Here is a 13,427-nt window from a genome sequence, read left to right as displayed (position 1 = left end):
AATTTGTTCTTAACTGACTTGCCTAGTTAAATGAAGGTTCAAATGAAATAAAACATTTCCATGAAATAGACTGACCAAGTGAAAGCTATGATCCCTTATTGATGTCACTTGTTAAATCCATTTCAATCAGGGGAGGAGACAGGTTAAATGAGAATTTGAAATCCTTGAGACATGGATTGTGTATGTGTGCCATTCAGAGGGTGAATGAGCAAGACATAATATGCAAGTGCCTTTGATCGGGGTATGGTAGTAGGTGCCAGGCGTGTATCAAAAATGATCCACCACCCAAAGGACACCCAGACAACTTGACACAACTGTGGGAAGCATTGGAGTCAACATGGGCCATCATTCTTGTGGAATGCTTTCTACACCTTTTAGAGTCCACGCTATGACGAATTGAGGCTGTTCTGAGGGCAAAAGGGAGTGGGGGGTGCAACTCAATATAAGGAAAGTATTCTTAATGTTTTGTACACAGTGTAGCTACATTGCTGTTTCAACACAGATCCCAAAATTGCTTGTATGCGATTGAGAAAAACTATAAGATCATCTGGACTGCACATGCAAACAGTCCTTTACAATATGAGCCATACGGTCTATGGTTTGAACACCAGCTTATATCATTATTTTAAAAGTGAAGGTGCATCAAGGTATAAAATATCCTCTAGCATAATTAAGAATGTCCTTGCCAGTTTCCGAGCTACAGTCCAAATCCACTTTCATCATACAACAAACAAAACTCTACCCACAGGCATTCTACCTTGAATAGAGTATGGCCATGATAACAAAATCACCTTATCATGGGTTACAGTGTATTCAAAAGTGGTCATGGCAGGTCATGTGTTGCCATGGTAACTGAGATATGAGAGTCAGATGATACGTGCTGTGGATACAAAGTTGTTGAGAGTGTATCATTGTATGATACAACCAGAGGGTTTGTGAGTTAGACAAGAAGAAACAAGCTGAAGAAGAGCATTAGACCTACAAAGTTTTGAGCAAAAGTAGTTTATCCAGACCCATATTGAGCATACTCCTGGACTGAATACGCACTTTGGAAACTCAGTTGACCATGCGGTTTAGTCCAGAAGTAGACTTAATTTATTTGTGTTTCCAATGCTCAATTCCATTTCTTCCAACAATGTGACAAGAGTGAGTCAATACAGTCACATACACTATATATACAAAAGTATATGGACACCCCTTTAAATTAGTGGATTCTGATATTTTAGCCACACCCGTTGCTGACAGGTGTGTAAAATCAAGCACACAGCCATGCAATCTCCATAGACAAACATTGACAGCAGAATGGCCTTACTGAAGAGCTCAGTGACTTTCAACCTTGCAGCGTCATTGGATTCCACCTTTCCAACAAGTCAGTTTGTCAAATTTCGGACCTGCTAGAGCTGCCCCGGTCAACTGTAAGTGCTGTTATTGTGAAGTGGAAATGTCTAGGAGAAACAATGGCTCAGCTGCGAAGTGGTAGGCCACACGAGCTCACAGAACGGGTCTGGCGAGTGCTGAAAATGTCCTTGGTTGCAACACTCAGTAGCGAGTTCCAAACTGCCTCTGGAAGCAACGTCTGTGCAAGAACTGTTCGTCGGGAACGTCATGAAATGTGTTTCCATGGCCGAGCAGCCACACACAAGCCTAACATCACCATGTACAATACCAAGCGTTGGCTGGAGTGGTGTAAAGCTCAGAGCCATTGGACTCTGGAGCAGTGGAAACAGGTTCTCTGGAGTGATGAATCACGCTTCACCATCTGGGCTTGGCGGATGCCAGGAGAACGCTACCTGCCCCAATGCATTGTGCCAACTGTAAAGTTTGGTGGATTAGGAATCAAGGTCTGGGGCTGTTTTTCATGGTTTGGGCTAGGCCTCTTAGTTCCAATGAAGGGAAATCTTAACGCTACAGCATACAATGACATTCTAGACGATTCTGTGCATCCAACTTTATGGAAACAGTTTGGGGAAGGCCCTTTCCTGTTTCAGCATGACAATGGCCCTGTGCACAAAGAAATGGTAGGTCGAGATCGGTGTGGAAGAACTTGACTGGCCTGCACAGAGCCCTTACCTCAACCCCATCGAACACCTTTGGGATGAATTGGAACACCAAAATTATCTTATGGCTAAATGGAAGCAAGTCACACCAGCAATGTTCCAACATCTAGTGGACAGCCTGTTACAGAAGCAAAGGCTGTTAAAGCAGCAGAGGGGGTACCAATTCCATGTTAATGCCCACGATTTTGGAATGAGATTTTTGACGATTAGGCGTCCACATACTTTTTTGGTCATGTAGTGTATTTCTGACTAATTATAATACGTTAGAGCGCTACTTCTCAAACTGTTTACAATAGAAACGTCATTCAAACTTTAAAACGTGAAGCAGGGTCACACTTCATTAAAGCTAGATGGACACCTTAATCAAGTACACAGGTAAATCTTCAGGTAAATTACCCTTTGTAGTTCTTCTTATGTCATCATGACAAACCAAATTAAGCAGATGACTTACCACCCAAGTCGTTATCTGATCCAGACTATCTCATCACGACTGCTTTCAACATCTTAATGCTGTAATTAACGTGATTAACACAAGGCCTAAATGTGTCAATTTAATGTGGTCTGTCATGTTGACTAGATTTTTTCAATCTTGAAAAAAGGCTAAGAGAATTATTAGAACCAGTGTAAACCGTGTAGAAATGACAATAGTACCTTAGCCTGCTAACAATCACTGCAATTAAAGATAGACTGTCGGGGAGCATAGAAAATGCAAAAAAAATACGATGGAAATATAACTTATTTTGATGACAAAACAAAAGCCACAGTTTTAGAAAGATATTGCAAAAACGATGGCCAAAGGAATTTTCCCCCTGTAGCTTTTCACGAAACTGCGATGTGGCCCTCCGAACCGAGGTGAAGAACAACTTTGGCCCCTGGGTAAAATTTGTTTGACACCCCTGCTTTAATTTATCAATAAGTCAATAGCTGGTAAATGATCTGGCAAAAGTAGAAACAGTATCAGGACAAAAACAAAGGTCATCATGATAAACAGCACAGTTTTTCTTCCGAAAAATTACCCTATCTAGTCATTCTATTGTCATTATGACATATAACGCAGACAAACAGCTAAGTCATTATCTAATCAAGACTTTATCTGATCCCAACTAATTTCAGCACAATGCAAAAGAAATAGCAGCATGAGATAAACAAAACAGTCATTATGAGACACCAAACAGTTAGGCTACAGGGAGATGCATTTCCTCCAGAATGACTATGCGATCCCAATTTACAAGTGTCCCTACTAACACTTACTGTATGTATTTTAATGCTATAGACAGGTACAGTATGTGTGGTGTCATACAGGTGTAACATGCATTATCAACATGAAAGCATAATATGCTGCCCTTGAAATAACTGAATTTATGAAAATAATGTATTGCTGTATGTACTTGGCCAGCACTAGAGTATCAAACTGTATTGGGAATATAGTTGCCTATAAAGCAGTAGGTATTGAAGGGTGCAGGTATGGGTGAGGTCAGAGGCGTGGCCACGCCACAAGTGCCATTTGTCTGCAAGCCCATTTTGAGAGTGAGCTGGCATTGTTTTGCTGTGTGCCAGAGGGATATTAGTCCTCTATTCTCACTCAAACAACTGTTTGTTGGTATAATAGACACTGAATAGTTCAGAGACATTCTTTTCACTTGGACCTTTACCCTTTTTCAGTTGGATTGTGACTTTGCATCCAGATTCCGTTGGGATTTACTTTTAGTTGCATTTTTTAGAGTTCTTTCCTTTGGATTACACATCTTTCTATGGACTTGGATTTGGACTTCCATTCAAGGACTGAAAGCATCAACCGGAGGTTCTGGTAGGATTACGGTTTTCTTATGGTTACTGTTGGCTCTGACAGGTCTATTCATGTATTGCTGATTATTGTATTATGCTTGTGTTGTTTATGTAGAAACCCATATTATTCCTATCAATACACCATTGCACTGAATAGGTTTCCTAATCTTTATTTCTGACCAGGTTGTGTGGTTTATGCAAGTTTGTGACAGAAAATGGAACTGACCATGAAGGGACAGTGAGAGATATAATTTTCTGTGAGTTGATAGGATAATTGGGGTTTTAGGATTGCTAATCCATGGCTGCTTCTACAACTCTTGTTGATATCCATCATAAGAGGGAGGATTCTCCCCTTGAGCAGGAAGGGTGGCTTCTTTTGGATTTCACGGCTGGTCCCTTTGTGACTAAACAAAGCCCAGTAAGCGATCTAACAGTGACTTTAGATGCACTGTATGTGGGAGATTCTCAGGATGAAGAAGGGAGTACTGATGAACCACCTCTTGGCCATGCCCATTCTGAGGTAGCCGACTCCGACAGTATATCCCAATAGAGCCATGTATCCGTGAAACAGAGTATGTTACAATCCCTGATGTCTCTCTGGAAAACAACCCTTGCCCTGGTCTCGTCAACTTTGTTATCTAGAGACTGGACACTAGCAAGTAATATACTCGTAAGTGGTGGGTGATGTGCAAGCCTCCTAAGTCTGACTTAATCCATTTTAGAATAAGGCTGTAACTTAACAAAATCAGGGGGTCTGAATACTTTCCGAATGCACTGTATGGGTGGTCCTGGGAATCAACCCCATTATCCTGGCGTTGCAAGCACCATGCTCTACCAACACGAGGACCAAAATGCTTCAAGCACCTGGTGGAAAGGTGCTATATAAATCCAATCCACTGTTGTTGTTATTAACTACCTGTTAGAGCATGTCAGGACTTTGTTGTTCCATGTTCTGATTGGGAGCTATTCCATGAGAAGATGCACCTGACAATCTTAATCCTCTCCCTCTACTTCAGCTAGCCTAAACCATGCCCTTTTATTTATGTTTATTATAATAAGGTATAAAAACAAGTGAGTAAGTATACTTCAGTCTCATGAAAAAAATACCACCCACCACTGCGACTTGTATGCTCTAGTCGGCTGGCCCTCGCTACATATTCGTCGCCAGACCCACTGGCTCCAGGTCATCTACAAGTCCATGCTAGGTAAAGCTCCGCCTTATCTCAGCTCACTGGTCACGATGGCAACACCCATCCGTAGCACGCGCTCCAGCAGGTGTATCTCACTGATCATCCCTAAAGCCAACACCTCATTTGGCCGCCTTTCGTTCCAGTACTCTGCTGCCTGTGACTGGAACGAATTGCAAAAATCGCTGAAGTTGGAGACTTTTATCTCCCTCACCAACTTCAAACATCAGCTATCTGAGCGGCTAACCGATCGCTGCAGCTGTACATAGTCTATTGGTAAATAGCCCACCCTTTCTCACCTACCTCATCCCCATACTGTTTTTATTTATTTACTTTTCTGCTCTTTTGCACACCAATATCTCTACCTGTACATGACCATCTGATCATTCATCACTCCAGTGTTAATCTGCAAAATTGTAATTATTTGCCTACCTCCTCATGCCTTTTGCACACATTGTATATAGACTCCCCCTTTGGTTTCTACTGTGTTATTGACTTGTTAATTGTTTACTCCATGTGTAACTCTTTGTTGTCTGCTCACACTGCTATGCTTTATCTTGGCCAGGTCGCAGTTGCAAATGAGAACTTGTTCTCAACTAGCCTACCTGGTTAAATAAAGGTGAAAATAAAAAAAATAAAAAAATAAAAAAAAGTTTATTGTTGGCAGCAGGATGTGCCTAAAGCTCACACAGACTTCTTGTATTGGTATATGACGCATGATTCAATCCCTGCTGTCTAACGTGTATTGGTCTTGTAAGTGCCTGTATACCCCTCAATACATTACACTAAAGGTGTATGTTCCCAAGACTAGATAAAAGTCTTGAACTTGACTCAAATATATCTGTTCTGACACAAACCTGTCTTCTCTTATTGGAGTGCCTGTTTAGAAAATGCACAGTATTGCATCCTGATGAGTGATGAGGGGACAAAGAAACGGGACAGGAAGCCAAGTAACACAAACGCATACAACACTTTGCCCTTGAACTGAAGGAAATATGTTTAAAGATTTCCAAATGATTTTTCAATTGTTTTGGTTGGTGATATTAGTTTGTCACACTTCTGTTTTTACTTTCATTTCCTCTGCAAATGAGTCCTTAACTTTCTATTCCTTTAGTTACATTTTCAGTCAGAACCTCAAACCGAACCATGTGACAGACCCAACTTTTGAATTGATCAACCCTGACCCACTTTAATTTCTTCCATTGTGTTGTCTACAACCCACATGTTTTTAAGATTCTGTTTCTCTCAGTTATGTTTAGTGTCATGAGCCTGTTTCACAACTTCTTGCAAAAAATAGCGGGCTCTGTCTGTGTTGCTCCTATTTGTTATTGTTTGAATCCGGGAAAACGATCTGGATCCCAGTCAGAGGAACACCTGAGAAGAATGTTCCAAGTGTCAGAACATGTCCCAACAAAACACTTTGTAAAGGTCAGGTGAAATAAGATGGTAGTGCAGGTCTTTGTGGTTGAATCTGCATTTGAAATTCACTGAGAATTATCTGTAAGGTAATTCTGATTCTGTGAGGTAATGTCTGGGGTAAAGAGATGAGAGATGAGAGATGAGATAGTCAATCAAAAGTCATGTTAAACTCTTTTTGCACACAGTGAGTCCATGCAACTTATATAGTACCACAGTTTGAGTCATAATACCCATAAAACTTAGTGGTCAAACAGGAAAATGGTTCCAATCCTTTTTCCACAATACATTTTTCCCATAGGGGGTTTTAGAAACACTTAAAATAATGGCCGTGTTTCATGACGTTTTGTGGCATGACGTTTTGATAACCATGTAAATCTCTCTAGGACAAGGTAACTTTTATAAATATATTTGCCTGTGCTAATTTTTTTTGTAATGACTTGGTGCTGCCTATCTTGGCCAGGGCGCTCTTGAAAATGAGATTTTAATCTCAATGAGCCCTTCCTGGTTAAATAAAGGTTAAATAAAATAAAATAAAATAAAAAAACTAGAATCGAGGCAAATTAGCATTTTCAAATCTGAGAGTAAATAGAGCCGAATATATTGATAAAAGTCACCTTGTCCTAGAGAGTTTTACATGGTTATCAAACATCATGTAAGCCTACTCGAAACAAAGCCCTTATTTTAAGTGTTTCTAAAATCCCCTTTGGGAAAAATGTATGGTAGAAAGACAATTGGAACCATTTCTCTGTTTGACTGCTTGGTTTTATGGGTATTATGACACCTCCACTGTGGGGCTCTATTATGTGACTTGTTAAGCAAATATTTACTACTAAACTTATTTAGGCTTGCCAATAACAAAGGGGTTGAATACTTATTTCAGCTTTTCACTTAATTAAAGAAATGTCTAAAAACATTATTCCACTTTGACATGGGGTATTGTGTGTGACCAAAAAATCTACATTTAAACAATTGTCAGGTAAGGTAGAGGTGATATGATCCTTGACTAGTGTCAGAACAGAAACTACAAGATTATGTTATACTGTTATTGCATCAAATGGTTATTTTATGCAACAGAATAGTTTTTTTTAGAACACTCTCACCTGAGATTTAACACTGACAGTGTATTTACGATGGATTGGTGATATTCCATTCCATGATTAGTGTCTGTGTGCCTGTATGTCGGTAACAGGGAGAACCAATCCCCAGTTTCTTTAAAGAAAGGATTTGGTATTCTAGGTTGCATTGGTCTTTTTTACAAGCAAGCAGTAAATGAACTAGAGACAGATATTTGGCACCATGTAAATCTTGATGTCTGTTGCATGAGAGCAAAATATACCTTTTGTATACATTTTCTCATCTGTGACTTGTCATGGACATCCAGGAGGATGGACTTGGCTATAAAATGCTGTCGCATAGTCCTGTTGTTTGGGCCGTCAACAAATCACCTACGGGAGGGGGGGGGGGGGGGGGGCTCATTGTAAAGCTCCATTACTGCTCTAATTAAATAATAAAGTTTACTTGTTTTGAGGAAGTTTAAGTCTCTCCTTTTGATTACAATAATTCCATGACACTAGTCTTTCAAAGCACTTCATGATGACAGAAGCGATACCTTTGCATTCTTGGGTACAGGAACAATGGTGGCCATCTTGAAGCATATGGGGACAGCAGACTTGGTTAGGGAGATAGACTCCAGCCAGTTGGTCTGTGCATGCTCTGAGGATGCAGCTAGGGATGTTCTCTGGGCCTGCCTTGCGAGGGTTAACACGTTAAAATGTCATACTCACAATCAGCCACGTAGAAGGACACAGTCCTTGGTACCTGGCCATGTCAGTGGCACTGTGTTATCCTCAAAAAAATATCCAAATATTTATATATTATTAATTCCATTCCTTTACTTTATATTTGTGTATATTGTTGTGAAATGATTAGATATTAACTGTTTAGGTATTACTGTTGGAGCTAGAAACACAAGCATTTCGCTACACCTACAATAACATCTGCTAAACCTGTATGTGACCAATTAACTATTCATTTGAATCTTACTGCCCCTCCTATTTCTAGTCTGTCTAATTAAAGCATTGAAAAAGTTAAGGTGGAATTCCCCCCCAAATATTCTCGTTAGGCCCTTATCATTAATCAATTTTTAGGATATAAACCATTTGCATTTCACAGTTTTGGTGTTTTAATGCTGCTTTTTACATGAACTGAAACCCTCAATGTGTTTTCACAAAACTTTAAAAAAACACAAGTATTACGTTTGAAAGGGGAAAGGGGGATACCTAGTCAGTTGTACAACTGAATGCATTCAACTGAAATGTGTCTCAATCAGAGAGGTGCGGGGGGCTGCCTTGACGTCATCGGCGCCCGGGGTACAGTGAAGAACCACTTTGGGTTTTTTGGAGTACTTAATTTCTGTTTTAAAACACATTCTGTGCATTAAATCATTTACATTGGGTTTACATTTAAACACCCTCCAAAAACCAGATCTCAGCTTAGGTGCATTACTCTGTGATTTCATTACACAATCATGGTGTTTTGAGACCTTCTATGTTTACAGTGTAGCTGCTGCAGTGGTACATGTTTTATAGCTCAATGAAAAGTAGTATATCATTAACTGAGGACCACACTGGAAATAAGTGTTTTTCATCCTCTGGATTTTCTTGTCCTTAAATGGTTTTTTAAAACTGTATAATGTTTTTTTAAAACCCAAAACAAAATCCATCAATTAGGTACGCACTGCTCTTTTTCTTCACTCTTGTCCCACAACGACTCTCAGCATCAGCCCATATGTATCAGTGAAGGAGGGAGGTACAAGATCAAAGTTTCGGATACACCTGGTGGAGCAGTGAATGGTTTGATGGCTGAACGACAGGAATAGGCCTACAGTATACTCTATAATATCAAAACTCAGCAAGAAAAGAAACGTACCTTTTTCAGGACCCTGAAAAGTTATTTGTAAAAATCCAAATAACTTCACAGATCTTCATTGTAAAGGATACACTGTTACCCATGCTTGTTCAATGAACCATGAACAATTAATGAGCATGCACCTGTGAAACGGTCGTTAAGACACTAACAGCTTACAGACGGTAGGCAATTAAGGTCACAGTTATGAAAACTTAGGACACTAAACAGGCCTTTCTACTGACTCTGAAAAAAAACACCAAAAGAAAGATGCCCAGGGTCCGTGCTCATCTGTGTGAACGTGCCTTAGGCATGCGGCAAGGAGGCATGAGGACTGCAGATGTGGCCTGGACAATAAATTGCAATGTCCGTACTGTGAGACACCTAAGACAGCACTACGGGGAGACAGGATGGACAGCTGATCGTCCTCGCAGTGGCAGACCACGTGTAGCAACACCTGCACATGCTCGGTACATCCAAACATCACACCTGCAGGACAGGTACAGGATGGCAGCAACAACTGCCCGAGTTACACCAGGAACACACAATCCCTCCATCAGTGCTCAGACTGTCCGCAATAGGCTGAACTGAGGGCTTGTAGGCCCGTTGTAAGGCAGGTCCTAACCAGACATCACTAGCAACAACTTCACCTATAGGCACAAACCCACTGTCGCTGGACCAGACAGGACTGGCAAAAAGTGCTCTTCACTGACAAGTCGCAGTTTTGTCTCACCAGGGGTGATCGTCGGATTCGCGTTTATCGTCGAAGGAATGAGTGTTACATCGAGCCCTGTACTCTGGAGCGGGATCGAGGTGGAGGGTCCGTCATGGTCTGGGGCGGTTTGTCACAGCACCATCAGACTGAGCTTGTTGTAATTGCAGGCAATCTTAACCCTGTGTGTTACAGGGAAGACATCCTCCTCCCTCATGTGGTACCCTTCCTGCAAGCTCACCCTGACATGACCCTCCAGCATGACAATGCCACCAGCCATACTGCTCGTTCTGTGCGTGATTTCCTGCAAGACAGAAATGTCAGGGTTCTGCCATGGCCAGCAAAGAGCCCGGATCTCAATCCCATTGAGCACGTCTGGGACCTGTTGGATCGGAGGGTGAGGGCTAGGGCCATTTCCCCCAGAAATATCTGGGAACTTGCAGGTGCCTTAGTGGAAGAGTGGGGTAAAATCTCACAGCAAGAACTGGCAAATCTGGTGCAAACCATGAGGAGGATAAGCACTGCAGTACTTAATGTAGCTGGTGGCCACACCAGATTACAGGGAAAGGGCTTTGTTATCAATATGCAGATATATGGGGTGGGGAAAAGGTGGAGATAAAGGGTTGTATGTTTCTCTCTCTCTCTCTATTTCATTCTTCTATCGGGTGGAGCTACATAATCTGTTTGATTGAAGACTTTTCATCTATTCCACAACCAGTGAAGGCCATCCGTTCTGCAGCGATGTTTAATTTCCCCCTGCTTTGACAATGGCAAAAGTAATGTTCCGACAGCCTGAATGACAGTTTAGCAGTTGAATTTTAACCACATTTCTCATTAAAAAAGCCCAGACAGGCTAGGTCTGCTTCCCAAATGGTACCCTATTCCCTATATAGTGCACTACTTTTGACCAGCAATAGGGAATTGCAAAATGTTGATTCTGATGTGTGCTTGGGGTTATTGCCTTGCTGGAAGTTCCACTCCCGGCCAAGTTTCAGCTTCCTGATGTGACAGAAGAGATACAAACCCTGAGTTTACCGCAGAAGAAACCAACCTCTTACCATTATACCAAGAGGAAATTCCCTCTTGGGCCGAGGCCAGACATTGATTTTGAAGTTGCAGGCGGGGCTACTCCTTCATGTGACCATGAGCAACCATTCTTCGGCTCATGGCCGCTATACTGGCGGAGGCAAACAGGTTTTTGGCTAAATACTGTACATTAGAAATGTGTTATAAACATTATGCTGACCATGCTATCATGAGACAGACTTCTTCTTCTTCGAAGCAATTTGATATATTGTCTTGGTGTTTGAGTAAGAGGAAGGACTCCTAATGATTCCTTATTTCTGCATGTTAGAAAGACATGTTTGACCTACGGTACGGCGTAAATCTATATCAAATCAAACTTTATTCATAGATCACAAGTTAATGCATTTAAAGTTCTTAAAACAAAAGTAAAATAATAAATACATATATAAAAATGACAAAGATATGATAGATGATCTAGACAAAATAAAATGGTAAAATGAAACTGAATAGGGCAAGAAAACAACAGTGAAACCAGAGAGACTGATGGAAGTAAAATAAATAAGGCAAATAAAAAGATATCAGGATGATAAAGTAGCACAATAAAATCACCCCAAGTAAAAGCACTACTGTCTCTGAGGACCTCAGAAAAGCCTGGTCTCATAGACTAGACATAACATAGTAAACGTAAATCAAGTATACGAAATTAGTATGATATGTTACGTTTTTGTATGGTTAAATAAGACAGAGATGGTTATGTCTTGGAAATTCTTACACAGGGACACTCAAAGTCAATCTTAAATTCATCATAGTTTATTTGTCAGTGTGCTGGAGAGGTTCCAACCAACTCAATGCATCATAGTACACATGTCAATCAGGAGCTCTGCCTGGGCAGTCCCAACAGTTGTCTTATATACGGCTATACGCAGACAAGTTATATTTGCATGATGTAGCATAGTTAATCATAACTGTTTTATTTAATTCATGTGACAGACCAATACTGGTTCATAGCACGTGACAGACCAATACCTCACGAGGCTTCTTTTCTCGAAGCTTAGACCTTGAAACTGAGATATCTTTCAAAACAAGGACTGGGCGTACTGCCAGATTTCAGCTACTGATAGTGGGGATTTGTACAGTCAACCACTTGCATGAACACATAAATTGGTTTATAGAACAGCACATGAATTGAACACAGAAATTTGTTATAAGAAAAGCACAAACATTAAATGTCCATTACATTCCATCCTCATCACTTGTGTGACAATAATCATTACATTTTAATGTAAGCATTTAGATTTTAGCTTCTATATCAAAATATTCTATACTCCTATTAAAGTAATGGAAATCAACACAGAAAAAACCCAGACCCTTCATAATTTCAAACCCTTCATTCTGGGTTGTACAATCCAATTATAAAGGTAATACTATAATCCATAATAAAGGTTAGACATCTATTAATGGGAGTGAGTATCAAAAATACACACACATACCAAGAGATCTGTAGATTCAGAGATGAATAAATCTCTCAATGTTAACCACTGTTTCCATATTTCATACCACCATGACTGACTTGCCTAGTTAAATAAAGGTTAAAAAAAAAGACCTATGTTTTCATTAACTGTCCCTGGGACATCAACCTAGTCAAAATATAAAACCCAGTTGTTTAACCTTCAAAAGGTTGGTGCTTGCTCATCAGCTCAGTGTTCCACATAATGTAAACAGGTTAAGGGTTTAGATGACCTTCCCCTCAACTTGTTAAGGCACATGGAGCTATGGTGTTGTATCGTTGAATGTCATCTTCCAATTACTTCCACAAAAAACAGTTATCACACTTATCTACAACACTCAAAGGTACAGTACCCATTTGCCCTTTTTAAATGTAGGAAAATATAATATAGCATTCCTACGTGCGGCCTACCTTAGATATGTTAATTTGAAAGATCATACTCTACACATGCTGGTGCACAAACTGGCTATCAGTCACTTCTGTATATTTGTTGATGTAAAGAGTGAGTTACTCTGTAATCTTAGATAATAATATATTACTTTCCTTTGAGGTTAGTCATTTGATAAATATATATTTCACCATTAAGGTGACAACAATAGCATTAGACCAATCATCAAACAGACTGGAGGAAAACCTTACACCATCCCTACGGTGGAGCATGGTGGTGGCAGCATCAACATTGTTTTAATTTAAAGAAGGTGTAACTGTCTCTGTCAATCAGGGTTGGGGTCAATTCCATTTAAATTCAAGAACTACACTGAAATTCCAATTCCAAATATCTTCAAGGCTTTTCAATGAGGAAAATTTGGAATTGGTGTACTTTCTGAATA

Source organism: Oncorhynchus kisutch, linkage group LG2 (assembly GCF_002021735.2).
Source record: "Oncorhynchus kisutch isolate 150728-3 linkage group LG2, Okis_V2, whole genome shotgun sequence".
Taxonomy (NCBI): domain Eukaryota; kingdom Metazoa; phylum Chordata; class Actinopteri; order Salmoniformes; family Salmonidae; genus Oncorhynchus; species Oncorhynchus kisutch.
The sequence above is the reverse complement of the archived record's forward strand: the minus strand, read 5'-3'. Positions refer to the sequence as shown.